At 35.9% G+C, this 12663-nt stretch overlaps 1 long non-coding RNA gene across 1 annotated transcript; it reads left to right on the top strand.

Moving 5' to 3' along the window:
- The first annotated feature begins 5198 nt into the window (after positions 1-5198).
- On the top strand, positions 5199-11134 carry LOC148223673 (uncharacterized). Its single transcript, XR_015804187.1, has 3 exons — positions 5199-5296; positions 7880-7983; positions 9694-11134. It is a non-coding gene; the product is annotated as an uncharacterized LOC148223673 (long non-coding RNA).
- The last annotated feature ends 1529 nt before the right edge of the window (positions 11135-12663 follow it).

Genomic DNA, 12663 nt, shown 5'->3' with positions numbered 1-12663 from the left:
CTTAAATTCTGAGTGCATGGATACCTTGGTAAGTTTTATAGGTAATATTTTTCTTCTGTTTTATTGTTTGAGGTATGTATTTCAAATTTGATGTTGTTTCTTTTGAACTTCAAACGACACAAAGACTTTAAACATACTTTGACTTTAAATGCGTTATCAAAAGGCAATGGGCACAGACTGAAACACAAAATGTTCCATTTGAACACAAAGAAATAGTGGTGGTGGTTGCTCAGGAAGGTTGTAGAGTCTCCATTCTTGAAGATATTGAAAAGACATCTGAATATGGTTCTGGGCAACCTGCTTTAAGTAGCCCTGCTTGAGTGATCTCCAAAGGTCCCTTCCAACCTCAACTGTTCTATGATTCTGTTACAGAATGTCTTATAAATTTGTATCAAACACTGTCAGATTAGCTTTAAGAAAAATTTCAACTGCCTCAAGTTAAAAGTCATCAATGTATTGACTCTAATTGCAAAGTAGATTGAGTTTTGTCCATTGTGAATATTAATAGAACAGTGATTTCTTGTTAAGGTTTATGTCTGAGAGAGCAGCTCATAAAATGAAAAAGTCTGTAAAAGTAGTGGTGCTTTTGTGTACATTAATAATGAATTAATGAATGAATTAATTATTATTATTTCATTATTAATAATGAAACAATAGATATATACCACTATAATAATGGACTAACCTAAGAAAAGTCTATTTCCCTATCACTGTCCATTAAAAATAAGCCAGATTTTTTATTGTCTTCAAATATCTTTCAGCAAAATCTACATTATATTTTATGTTGTGTCTCATTGCTGATATAATGTCTAGTTCTGTATGTTAATGATCATGTGGGTGAAAATCAAGGAAGAGTATTTTGCTTGAGAGCTTATACTAAAACTTTATCAAGAACAGAACTGGCTCAATGCTGCAGCACAGCAGCCAGTGAGACTCTCCTTGCAGAGTTAAAAGGAACCCTCTTGACCTCCTTTGATTACTGGAATTGAAGCAAACCTCATGGCTTTTTCATCTCTGAGAATCATGGGATTTTGTTCGGAGAGTTTAACTTTCTAAATTGCTTTTCAGAGGAAAGAATTGTGAATTGTGCTCATAGGAATGTGAAACTGGACTAAAGCATTGTGCAATAAACAAACTAGCAGGCAAACAAAACCCACCAAAAAACCTGAAATCCCAGACCTCTGAAAAACTGCAGATGTGAAAACAGAAAGGAAGAAATGTTGTTGAATATAAACTTAACATCTTCCTGTTATGGGGCAGAGCATCATGGAAAAATTGAGGTGAATGAATACTCAATTTCTGTGTCAGAATACCTTTAAACTAATAAATTTGTATTTGTATACAGCAGCTGTTCCACAGTAATGTATTTTCAGCAGAAAGTCACTGGAATAATAGTATATCAAAACAAAATAAAACAAATAATCAAGAATACTTTGTTTTAGCTACCAAAAGACAAAACAAGCAGAGAAAGAACTGGGAATTTGATCTTTCAATTTTATTGTAATTTCTTGTGTACATGGGGGATAAAATCTTATACCATTGGTTTGTGATTTATGGAGCTTGTCCTGTCCTTCCGTTTGATCTTCTGTGTACAAGGCCAATAGTGAATCAAAAGGGTGTCACAATTTTTAGAAAACCAACCAAAAAAAAAGAAAATTATTACCTCTTCTGAAAGAAAGATGATTCAAGCTGAAAAGCCAACCTAATAGCTACAGTATGGGCCATTCAGTTGTTCAGAGGCTGTGCCCAGGGCAAAAAGGCTTTGCAAGTTCAGAATAAACCCTTTATATGAGCAGAGCTATTTTCCTCTGATATTTCTTTGCAGGCTTCAGATAAAATTTCTGAGATAACAAATTTGTGTGTCTGGATTTCCCAAGTATGGTCTAAGTAAGCAAAGAGTAATCAGATGATAATGCCACATATAATGCCTCATGTTTGCAGTTTTCCATTCATGTGCTTGAAGATGATTATTTTGGCCCTACTTTTCTGTTATGAGATCCTATCAGTGTGTACAGGTTTATTAGAGAGTGTAATGTTTCTTTCTCATATTCTGCTTTTCAAGTACTAACAGAAAAACCTTTCTGGGGTAACTGATTACTGCAAAATATCTCTTCCCTCTGCCTTCTACCTTAGCCAGGTCTTAACATTGTCATGGACAGGTGACTATGAACAGCTTCTGGAGATATATTTACATGGAGAATTGGAAATGGTCATAGTTTCAGGGGTCATCAACAAACTGATGATCCCTCTGTATCTGCACTCTGCATCTACGTATCCATGGCTTTCATCCTGGGATGAAAGTCTGTTTACACTTCCTATTACAAGCTTTCAGGTGTGCTATCCGAAGTATGTCATAGGGTCATAGGAAATTAAATACAATGGTAACAGTATAGTTGCCTGTAATTTCTTCAGACAATATAAAATGTTTCCAGGGGTGATCTAGGTCCTCTTTAAAAGGTACTATTCAAGCATGTTGAAAGAAATTGGTTTCTACCTCAGACAGTTAAGAAATAAATGGAAATAAGTAAATTTGCACCTTATAACTGTCAAGCTTTGTAATGCTTTTCTAACACAAAATAAACATAATCTAGAACTAAAGCTAGATATAGCCATAGAACAACTGAGTCACTAACCCAGTTACTGCTAGGGTATATCACAAGTGTTGTGGTTTTCAGACTGGTCCTGACAGTTACCTTGTCAGTTATGTTGAGAAGGTCTCCTAATTCATGGCTGTGAGACTTGATCTTCCCTTGAAATTTCACATTTCTACTAATACCTGTAGTTGAAACCTTGTAATTACAAAGCCCTTTTCCTATTTTATAGTTCTTTAAGTGGTTAGTCTATATAAGTAATCAATCACAACTTCAATTCACTGTTCACATGGATAATTAAAACATAAAGAAAGTGAAAGGAAGTGAAATTTAAATCAGTCCAATAAATATATTTTAAGTGGATTTAAATTCTGGTAAGTCTCTGAGGGTGAATTTTTATGCTTCAATTAATTCACCCACTTCCGTATAATCCAGAGCCAATTTTTGCATATAAAGTTGATAACAGTTAATGGGAATGGATATGCTAGCATATGTTCTCTTCCACATATATATATCCAGTTTTCTTTACAAAATACGTGCTATGCACACACACAAATAAAGATATATCAGTTTGTATGCATTCCTTTGTAGTACTGTAAGGCTTAATAACTTCTGACATGGATCTTTATGAATGTCAAATCAATAAACTATTTATTAAAAAAAGGAACTTTTAAATACAAGAATAGCAGAATTTAAATTGTGCACCAAAGTACATTCTCAAATGGACATAGGAAGGGTACTGTTCACTGGAAGGGTACAAATGACATTATGCAAAACAGAAGAGTTGCCTCCATGTAACATGAGACACTATAAAGTCACAAGATTACAGTAAGCTTAGACAATTTTACCTGTGTTATCAATTGAAATAGGCAACTTTCAGATTTCATCTCATGCTAAGGTAGACTATAGAATAAATCAATAGACTTGTTCTTTTGAATTACTTATGCTATTTCATCAGCTAGAAAGGAAAGCTGAACATGTCTGCTCGGATGATGGTGGTTATGATGCCATAATGACTTTAGGATTATGGTGGAAATACTGGATGGTTAAAACAAGTGACAATGTGCCACTGAAAATATTTACTCAGTATCCATGCTTTGATTTTTTTAGTTATTAAATCAAGAAATGTGCCTTTGTTCTCCATTTGTTTGTCTGACATCATACGGTGTATCATCACTTCTGCCATTCATTTCCCTGTCATCACAAGAATGTTTCCTTGTATATATTTCTTTGCACAAACAATTCTGTTCAGCAAACACAAAACTAAAGAATGTTCCAGATGTTTTAAATAGCCACATTTATTGCCTGATAAAAAATAATCTTCAATGAGCTAGTGCAAAGGTAGCTTCCTCTTTCTTGTTTCTTTCTTTGACAGGTAGTATGCTCTTTTTTAGCGTCTTTCAGCAAGATGTCTCTTGCTGTTCTTACTGAGAAGGGTCCTTAGTCCTCATTTCATTGTTAAACTCAATGACTGTCTACAGCATGTATTCAGTCCACCTCCTGTGAATGTTCTTCCTTCAAAGAATTCAGAATAACCAGTTCTTTGTGATGTTGGTTGACTTTTTATTCAGATCACTTTTATAATTCTGGATTAATAGCTTGACCCAATGTTCACAGGAGCATCTTGACACTGAAGCAATGTAGATTCTGTATTCTACATATTAGCTTTTTACCTTTCTGCTTTTATTGACCAAAGAGAGATAAATGAGACTTTCTAACTGATTCCTTTACTTTGAAATGCAACTTTCAATGCTCACTTTATAGCTTCTAATTTTTTTGTCAGATACCAGCCTTGGCCCACCTTCTTCCCACTGCTGAGTGATCCTCACCCTGGTCAGCCTCTTGCCTGGTGGGTTTTAACACTGAGGCTGAGTGATCTTCACACTTGTGACACACGTACTTCAGTTGGACTGAACTGATATTAACTGATATTTTTACATCTTGACTCAGAATTCCTTTCTTCTTCTATAAACTCTGTATAACCTTTCTACATTTGTTACAGGTTCAGAGATGAGGCTGACCACTGCTAAAAACCTTCTCCATTTCAGTGTGAAATTCAGTGAAAATAGTAAGATCACTCAGGGCCAGCTCTTGTAATAATATCAGAGTGTAGCTCCAGGAAAGAAGAGATGTATAGGTTTTCCTTTGGATTAAGAGAAAGAAAGGCAAAGAGAAAGATCTATTTTAAAGAAAATGGAAATCTGTTGTTTGCTTGGGTTTTAGTGGTTTCTTTTCTAGTTTTCTGTGTTGCAAAATGGCAACATTGCAATGCAGAGAGTTCTCTCAGAGGAAAGCTTGATTAATAAACAATAATAAACAATAATAATACAAATAATGACAGAATCTCAATATGAGCAGAATATGAGATCCTTTTCAACTAGCTGTTTGAGGCTTTTGATATTATCATTTGAGCAATACAAATATGTCTTTTAATTCACTGAGCTTTGGAATTCCTGTTACCTAAAACTAGAGTTTTTAAAGCAAGAGAATAACATACCCGAATCTATTGAATTCACTGGACCTCCTTTGGAGTCAGATATTTTTGAAAATCACAATTTTTTTTAAAAAGGCATCAAAACTTGGGGTCTTCATGAAAGCTTCTTCTGTTTCAGAATATTTCAACACCACTGAAGTATTGTGGGAGAGGAAGGAAGGGAGGAGTGAATAAAGAAGGAGAAAATGTTGTGGGACTATAAAGCAAAGGAGTAAGTACATAGGAACACCTTTTAAACCAGAGATATTTGTCCATGATAAATATTACTGTACTAAAAATGAACAACCAACAATGACCTAGCATTAGAAGTAACCCTGGTAACATCAGATTCTAAGTGTGGGATTCACAATGAGCAGTTTCTCTTTTTTTGATATAAAATAGAATTAAAACTTCATGGACTTAAAAGCAAATTAAACTTTAACCATGAAAGAGAAGATTGAATCATACTAAAATTAACAGCCTTAAAATTTCTTTTAAAATAAGATACAATAAAAAAATTCTATTAAGGTCCTTACATAACTTATTTTTTTAAAGTTTCAACTAAGTAATAGAATCATAGAAGAGTTTGGTTTGAAAGGAACTTTAAAATCATCTAGTTCCAACACCTCTGCCATGGGCAGGGAACCAGGTTACTCAGAGCCCCATTCAACTTGGCTTTGAACACTTTCAGGGATGGGGAGTCCACAATCTCTCTGGGCAGCCTGTGTCAGTGCCTCACCACCCTCACAGTAAAGGTTTCTTCCTCATATTTAATATAAACCTGTCTGCCTTCAGCTTAAAGCCATTCCCCTTTTTTCTACCACTATACACCCTTGTGAAAAGTCCCTCTCCAGCCTTCTTTTAATGCCCCTTCAGGTATGCCTCAGGTTGGCTGTTCTAGGGTCTCCAAAGGCTCTTTTATCTGCCAGGCTAAACAGCCCCAGCTCTCAGCCTGTCTTCATAGGAGTGTGCTCCAGCTCTGTGATCAGCTTTGTGGCTCTCCTCTGGACTCATTCTGACAGGTCTGTGTCCTTCTTGTATTGGGGACCCCAGAGCTGGACACAGTGCTCCAGGTGGGGCCTTAACAGAGCAGAATAGAGGGACAGCCCTTGACCTGCTGCTCACTCGTCTTTTGATGCAGCCCAGGATGCAGTTGGTCTTCTGGGCTGCAGGCTCACATTTCTGGGTTATTTTGAACTTTTCATCTACAAACACGCCCAAGTCTTTCTTCCCAGGGCTAGTCTTGATCCATTTTCCTCTCTGCCTGTACGTGTGCTTGGGATTGCCCTGACCCAGGTGCAGGACTTTGCACTTTGTCTAATTCAATATCATGAGGTTTGCACAGGCCCACACCTCAATCTTGCAAAGGTCCCTCTTAATGTCATCCCTTTCCAACAGCTTGTCAACCACACCACACAGCTTGGTGTTGTCAGCAACCCTGTTGAAGTTCTCTCAATCCCAATATCCATGTTTAATCCCATGTCTTAGTTTAATTTGAATTTCTTGGCCAATGCATTAAATAATGTTATAGTTTCGATTTGCCCATTTAAATATACTTATTTTCTGTTGTGAGACAGAACCAGGACCAAAATCAAGGCAGGAGTAAAATTTAGAAGAGTAAAAAGAATTTTAAAAAAGTTTAAAATTTAAAAGGCTGCAATGCTGTGCCAAGATCTTGGAAACTCAGGCCACACTGGAAAGGGGACGGAGGGGGAATGGCTGGGATCTCATTCAGCCTCCCTGGGTCTCAGCTACAGCACCCGCTGTCCATGGCCACCCCTCGTCCCTGCCGGGCCATGTCAGCCCCCCACACAGGGTCCTGGCCCTGGCCATGGCCACCCCTCGTCCCTGCCGGGCCATGTCAGCCCCCACACAGGGCCCGGCCCTGCCCCTGCCAGGCCCGCAGGCCTGCAGTGGGACCAGGCCACAGCCCTGTTACCTGCACTGCCGCTGGAAGAGAAAGAGAGCCTTTTCCCGGGTTACCGCCTTCAAAATGTGTGTTCATGGAGCAAACTAACTTCTCCAATTGGTTCCTCAGGCTGTCAATAACCAAACCAGCCTCCAATTGGTCCCATCAACTCACAGAGGAAGTTCTCATAGAGAAAAACCTCTCTGAGTCTGCCCTCCCCCAGGTGAAACCAGCACACCATGTCACTGCCAAAAGTGTTAAAAAATGCCAGTCCCAATACTGAATCCTGAGGAAAGCCACTCATCACTGCTTCCACTTCAGCTGAAAATATGAAATCTAGAATCTAAAATAGAAAAAATTTGAAAATCTAAAAAGTAGGAATTCCTGAAACTGTTGAAGAGAATTATATAAGACCCCAAGCCTTTTGATGTGGGATGCAGAAGGATTTATGCACATAGTTTTCCATATGAACTTCTTTTCAAGGCTTCTGGTGGTTCATCATCTTAGGAAGTGTTCTACTAAAACTTCTGCTCCTTAAATCTGAGAACAGTTTAGAAAATGTAATTTTATAAATAAGTTCACCATGAAACACCATTTGGAGGACTTAGCTGCTAGTTGAAAACATTCACTCAGCTTTCTTCTCTATGTCATGTGAATAAAAATCAATGTTTACCCAATCACTCAAAAATGCTGTACAGTCTTTAGCCCTCACAATTGATCTTTCTCTCACACAACTTTTGGCTTTGGAGGTAAAATAAAAATAAAGTAGACAAAGTGGTTTAATCTTTTAAATAAATCTTGGTTTGGAAAAATTAAATATAAGATTGGAAATATTCCAGAGGAGAAGGAGTAAGATGTGGAGGATTGTAAATGTTCTCATTATAATATTACTCTGTCTGCTTAAAGGATTTCGCCTGGATGTTTAGGTCTAGCATCAGTCTCCAGAGAGAAGAAAAAGGCTATGACAGAACATGATTTGTGATAAAAGGACTGTGTTCGTTTATTATGAGGTATGTTTTTGTTATACGTCTAGTCTTGTATAAGCCTTTCCATTATTAATGAGAAATGTCATAATTTTCTCCATGCTGGACTTATACATACACACACCACCACCATTACCATGTCCCTCTATAACAAAATAATATTTGGTAAGGAGTAGTAAAAATGACTCTGGTGTAAATGAGCTAGAAAAATCTCTAAAGATATTTTCTTTCTGCTGCATCTTGGATAAGACATGTGAGAGAGAGGGGAATATGGTGTATGGCAAAAAACCCTACATATTATCAAGGTTGAATTTTGAGAAATCAGTAGGAACCACAGGAAAAACTTTATTCCTCACAAGATTCACAGAAATCTGTTTTTGTAATTGCCCATTGTCTTCAAAAGCCTCACAGGAAATATCCAAAGATCATTTTAAAAAGAATTTGAGATTGTTTCAGAAGGTTGCCAGTACTCGGATGTGCTGAAACTCAGCCTTTTATTATCCCAGCAGCCAGACAGTGCTGCAGCACAGATGTCATGGCAAAGAGAGAAGCATATGAGTATAAGGAAACTGGCTCAAGTTCCACATAGGCAATAAGGAAAGAAGCAGTAGACAGAAAATATTCAGGATAACAATGCCTTCATGAGGTGTTAACAAAGTGGAGGAGAGAACAGCTTGCTGAGATATTTATGTCTTTAGGGAACTTACTTGAACCTGGAACATAAAGCAGAGGGACTATATCTGTGAACTTCCTAGAGAGAAGAAAAGATACATGAGAGTATAGTAGAGATAAGGCAAAAAATGGGGCAAAATGAAAGGATACAAATACAGTATCCAGTTGCATGATCCTTTGGCATCAAAGATTGCAGCTTTCATTGGTCCCAAATACACACGATTCAGTTCCTATCTGCTGTAAAATTGTATGAGAAAGCAGAAGGTGGTTTAGATTTTAATCAGTATTAGCAGCAGTGTGACTGGCTATTTTTTTTTTTTGCTTTGCACTTCCTCTAATTCCTAGACTTGATAATAGCTTTCTTTTCCTATGACACAGAATATTTTAAAATGATTGACACTAAATTTTATTATACTGTTAGTGGACTCAAAATTAATTTTAATCAAGTGGAGTAGAAATGCTTTAGTTGTGTTTCCAATATGTTGCTGTAGTTACATACAAAGCTGCTAATTTATAATTTACAGCATATGCCAATTAACATATTAATATTCAGTATCTTTTCAGAAAATATATAAATAAAAGAGCTCAAACAATGCTTCTTACAAATGTAAATAAAGTATTTAAGGATGCAAAAGCAGAAAAAGCATCTCATCTGTGATAGGAAATGGTCTACAAGTCAAAAAGTGATTTGCTTCAGAGAGTAATATAATGGTTATTTAAATGTCTTCTGAATTCACTGGGCCAAATTTTTCATTATGGTTAATGACTCTAGTTCTGAGTTAGTCAGCAACAGAAATCAGTGGCTTTATTATATATTTTGATTGGAATCAACTGGGATATGGACCAACATTTCATTAAGGTGTTCTGGTGCTGGGTATCAGCAGATCAATTCCCATGTGGCTTGTTTTGGCTACAGCTACTGGGCAGATTCAGCAAAGAACATCACAAATTATTTTCTTATATTATCTTCATACATCAGTTATCCTTACAACAATGCTGTAGAAAAGGTAATTATGATTGTCTTCATGAGTAGCTTTTTTCTGTTTTTTCTCTTCTTTGATCTAGATCTGTGATCTGGGGATTCAAAATCTTCACTGATTCTTTCCATTTGGTTTGTCTGCCTTTGCTCTCCAAGAAGTGGATTAATAAGACAGGGAGCAGCAGAAAAAATGAGACTTCATTTCCTTCCTGCTCATAGAAATTACTGGTGAATTTGAGACAAGAAGTGCTCTGCCTGGTGCAAAATAATCTAAACAGATGGGAACTGGTCCTACAGCCTTTGTCTACACTACAGAAGGCTGTGTTATACCAAAAGTGGTCAAACTTGCAGGAACATAACATATTTTGGAATACTCTGTTCCTTTGTTGAGAGAGATAAAGACCGGCGAAATTTTTTAAGAAATTAGGAGGAATATACAGATGAAAAGACAGAACTTGGTGGCCTAAACCAAGTCTTGTCCCTGAGAAAACAACCTGAAGAACAACTACCCATCACTAATTTTGACTGTGGTTTAGGGATTACAAATAGCAAATATTTCTATCTCTTAATTACTTTCTACATTTCAAGGCTTAAAAAAATTTACAAAGTTCTCACCTGAAAGCAGAGCTTTGCATAATATGAAAAATCTGTTGGGATTCTGTGTGTCTGATTAACTTTTCAGGGACAACTTTGACTTACTCTATTTACTCTTACTCTGCTGTGTTTTGTAGAATACTTTGACAATGCCAGCTGGAAATACTGAGGATACTTCAGTGAAAGTAATATTCAAATAAATGGTAAATGGAAATTTTAAATTATATTACATAAATTTACATTGGTCTGAAATTGAAATTCCATGATTTATCTATCTACATTCTAAAAATTTTTCACTGTGGTTGCTACAGCCTTCTAGCTATTCAGAAGGGTACAAGTTCACTTAAATCGTGTATAATGGTATAATAATGCCTCCAAAAGGAGCATATGTAATTTTTTGAATTTTTGTATCAGTATAAATTTGCATCCTAACATGTAAATTCTCAGCAGAGAACTCACAGACCCTTGAGACTTAATGTAGAATTTGTGAAAGGAGTATTTCAAAAGATTTTCTGACTAAGGCAAGAAAAAACATCAGTTAACTACTAGTCTGATATAGTATACACTGCTTACAAAAAGTCTCAGCATTTGAGAATAATAAGGCCAAATAGAAGCATCTCTCATTCATTACACATGACTTAAAGATTCTCCTTTGAAGACAGACATACTACCCCATCTCCTACAGTCTTAAAGGATTTACTGCAAACTGTCTGACATGTGATGAGTAAATTTTGCCAGAAAAGAGAAAAAATACTCAAAATATGCACCTCTGGCCATTGAATTTGGAATTTCTTGACTGAGGAATCTGACTTTAATGAGCATCTGACTTTAAAACAGAAATACTTTTTTCAACTATAAAAGTACTGCTTTTTCAGGAGCTTAATGTAGCCTAATTTCTGATGTTGGAATTTTAAAATAAAATTTAAAAGTATACATATGTGCATTATAATGATTTCTTACACAGTCGAATGACAGGTATAAACTATGTAGGGTTAATCTCATTAGCAGCTTGGTACTTTCCAGAGGCACTAGTCTGTAGAAGGAAGAGGTGAAATAAAGAGCTCAGAAGAGATTACTGACAGCAGGACACTGCTGGATTGAGAGATTTCTTCAACATATTTGAAGAAAAATACAAACCCTAAAGGTAATAGACTGGAATCTGACACATGGTTCAACTTGCTCTCTCTCCTTCTAGCACATCATCTTAGTCTTTCCTCAGTGTTCCCACTTGAGTGTCCTTCACCTGTTAACAAGACGGAGTCTGTCCAGCATGTTGTATTTTAGTCATATATTTATCTGATACTGCAAGGAATTATTGGAAATATCATGGTCCCTAATCTTGCCTCTTATCTTATCTATGGCAAAGAGATAAGGTTGCCTTCCATATCCACAGGTAAGAATTAATTAGAAAGATTCTTCACTCTTATGTGACATCCTTTATAAAAATAAAACATTTGGAACCTTGTTTCCATGAAGTTATTTGACCTGAACTCTAGTACAGTTCTCTAATGGGACTATTCTAAACTGTGTGACTCAGGAGAATCTTGAATCTTTTAAGAGTAGACATTGGAGAAGTAGATCTACACTCACAGAAACCTCAATAAGTCTCTTCTGTTGAGTCCTTCCATATGTAAGAAGTGATGAATATATGGGATAGTTTTCCTAAAGGCCTTTAAGAAACCTCAACGGTTCCTAAAGATGCAACGATTCAAAACCATATTTGAATTAATTTTGTTTGGATGCAAATTTGTAAAGTAGGCTTAATACCACACCTAAGATTTCTAACTTTGTTATTAAAATTATTTTAAAATTATTAATTATTAAATTGCAATTATTTTCTCGAGGTTTCATGTTCTGCTAATATAATAATATTCTCTTCCTAGCTATGGACAGTCACTTCTCTACACAGTGTATTTGGAAGTTGGTAAAATTAACTGTATTCAAAACAAAAGTTGCAATATAAGGTTTTTGGGCTTTTTTTTGTTTTGTTTCTGAAGTGATTAATTAGAGAATCCTTTGCCAATAATATTTTCCTTTAAAGAGACATCTCTGTAGACTTTTTGAAATAGAACTGAAAGACAAACATAAAATGTTTGTTAATTTTATTTAAATAAAGTATCTGAGCAACAAGTCTGAAAGTCAATTAAACAATTCTGCAGTAAAACATTTGGAGAATCTTTAAAAAATCCCTCTGGTGTTTAGAAGTCTGAATAAGAGCAGAGGGAATTTGTGGATTGTTATTAAACTTTCAAAGTAGTGTCTTAGAACATTTAAAAGTCTTCTGACATTTGAAACTTTTAAGACCTACCCACAAGGGTTACTTGCTGTGCTAAGGAATACATTGGACAGAATAATCCTTAAAATAAATTATGATAGTCTGTTGAATTTGATTGTACTGACTAAATTAAAATAATTAATTCAAAGAAAATATTCACTTCGGAATGCCAAGAGGAAACTCAGAA

This window comes from Sturnus vulgaris, chromosome 5, assembly GCF_052056855.1.
Source record: "Sturnus vulgaris isolate bStuVul1 chromosome 5, bStuVul1.hap1, whole genome shotgun sequence".
Taxonomy (NCBI): domain Eukaryota; kingdom Metazoa; phylum Chordata; class Aves; order Passeriformes; family Sturnidae; genus Sturnus; species Sturnus vulgaris.
The sequence above is the reverse complement of the archived record's forward strand: the minus strand, read 5'-3'. Positions and strand labels throughout refer to the sequence as shown.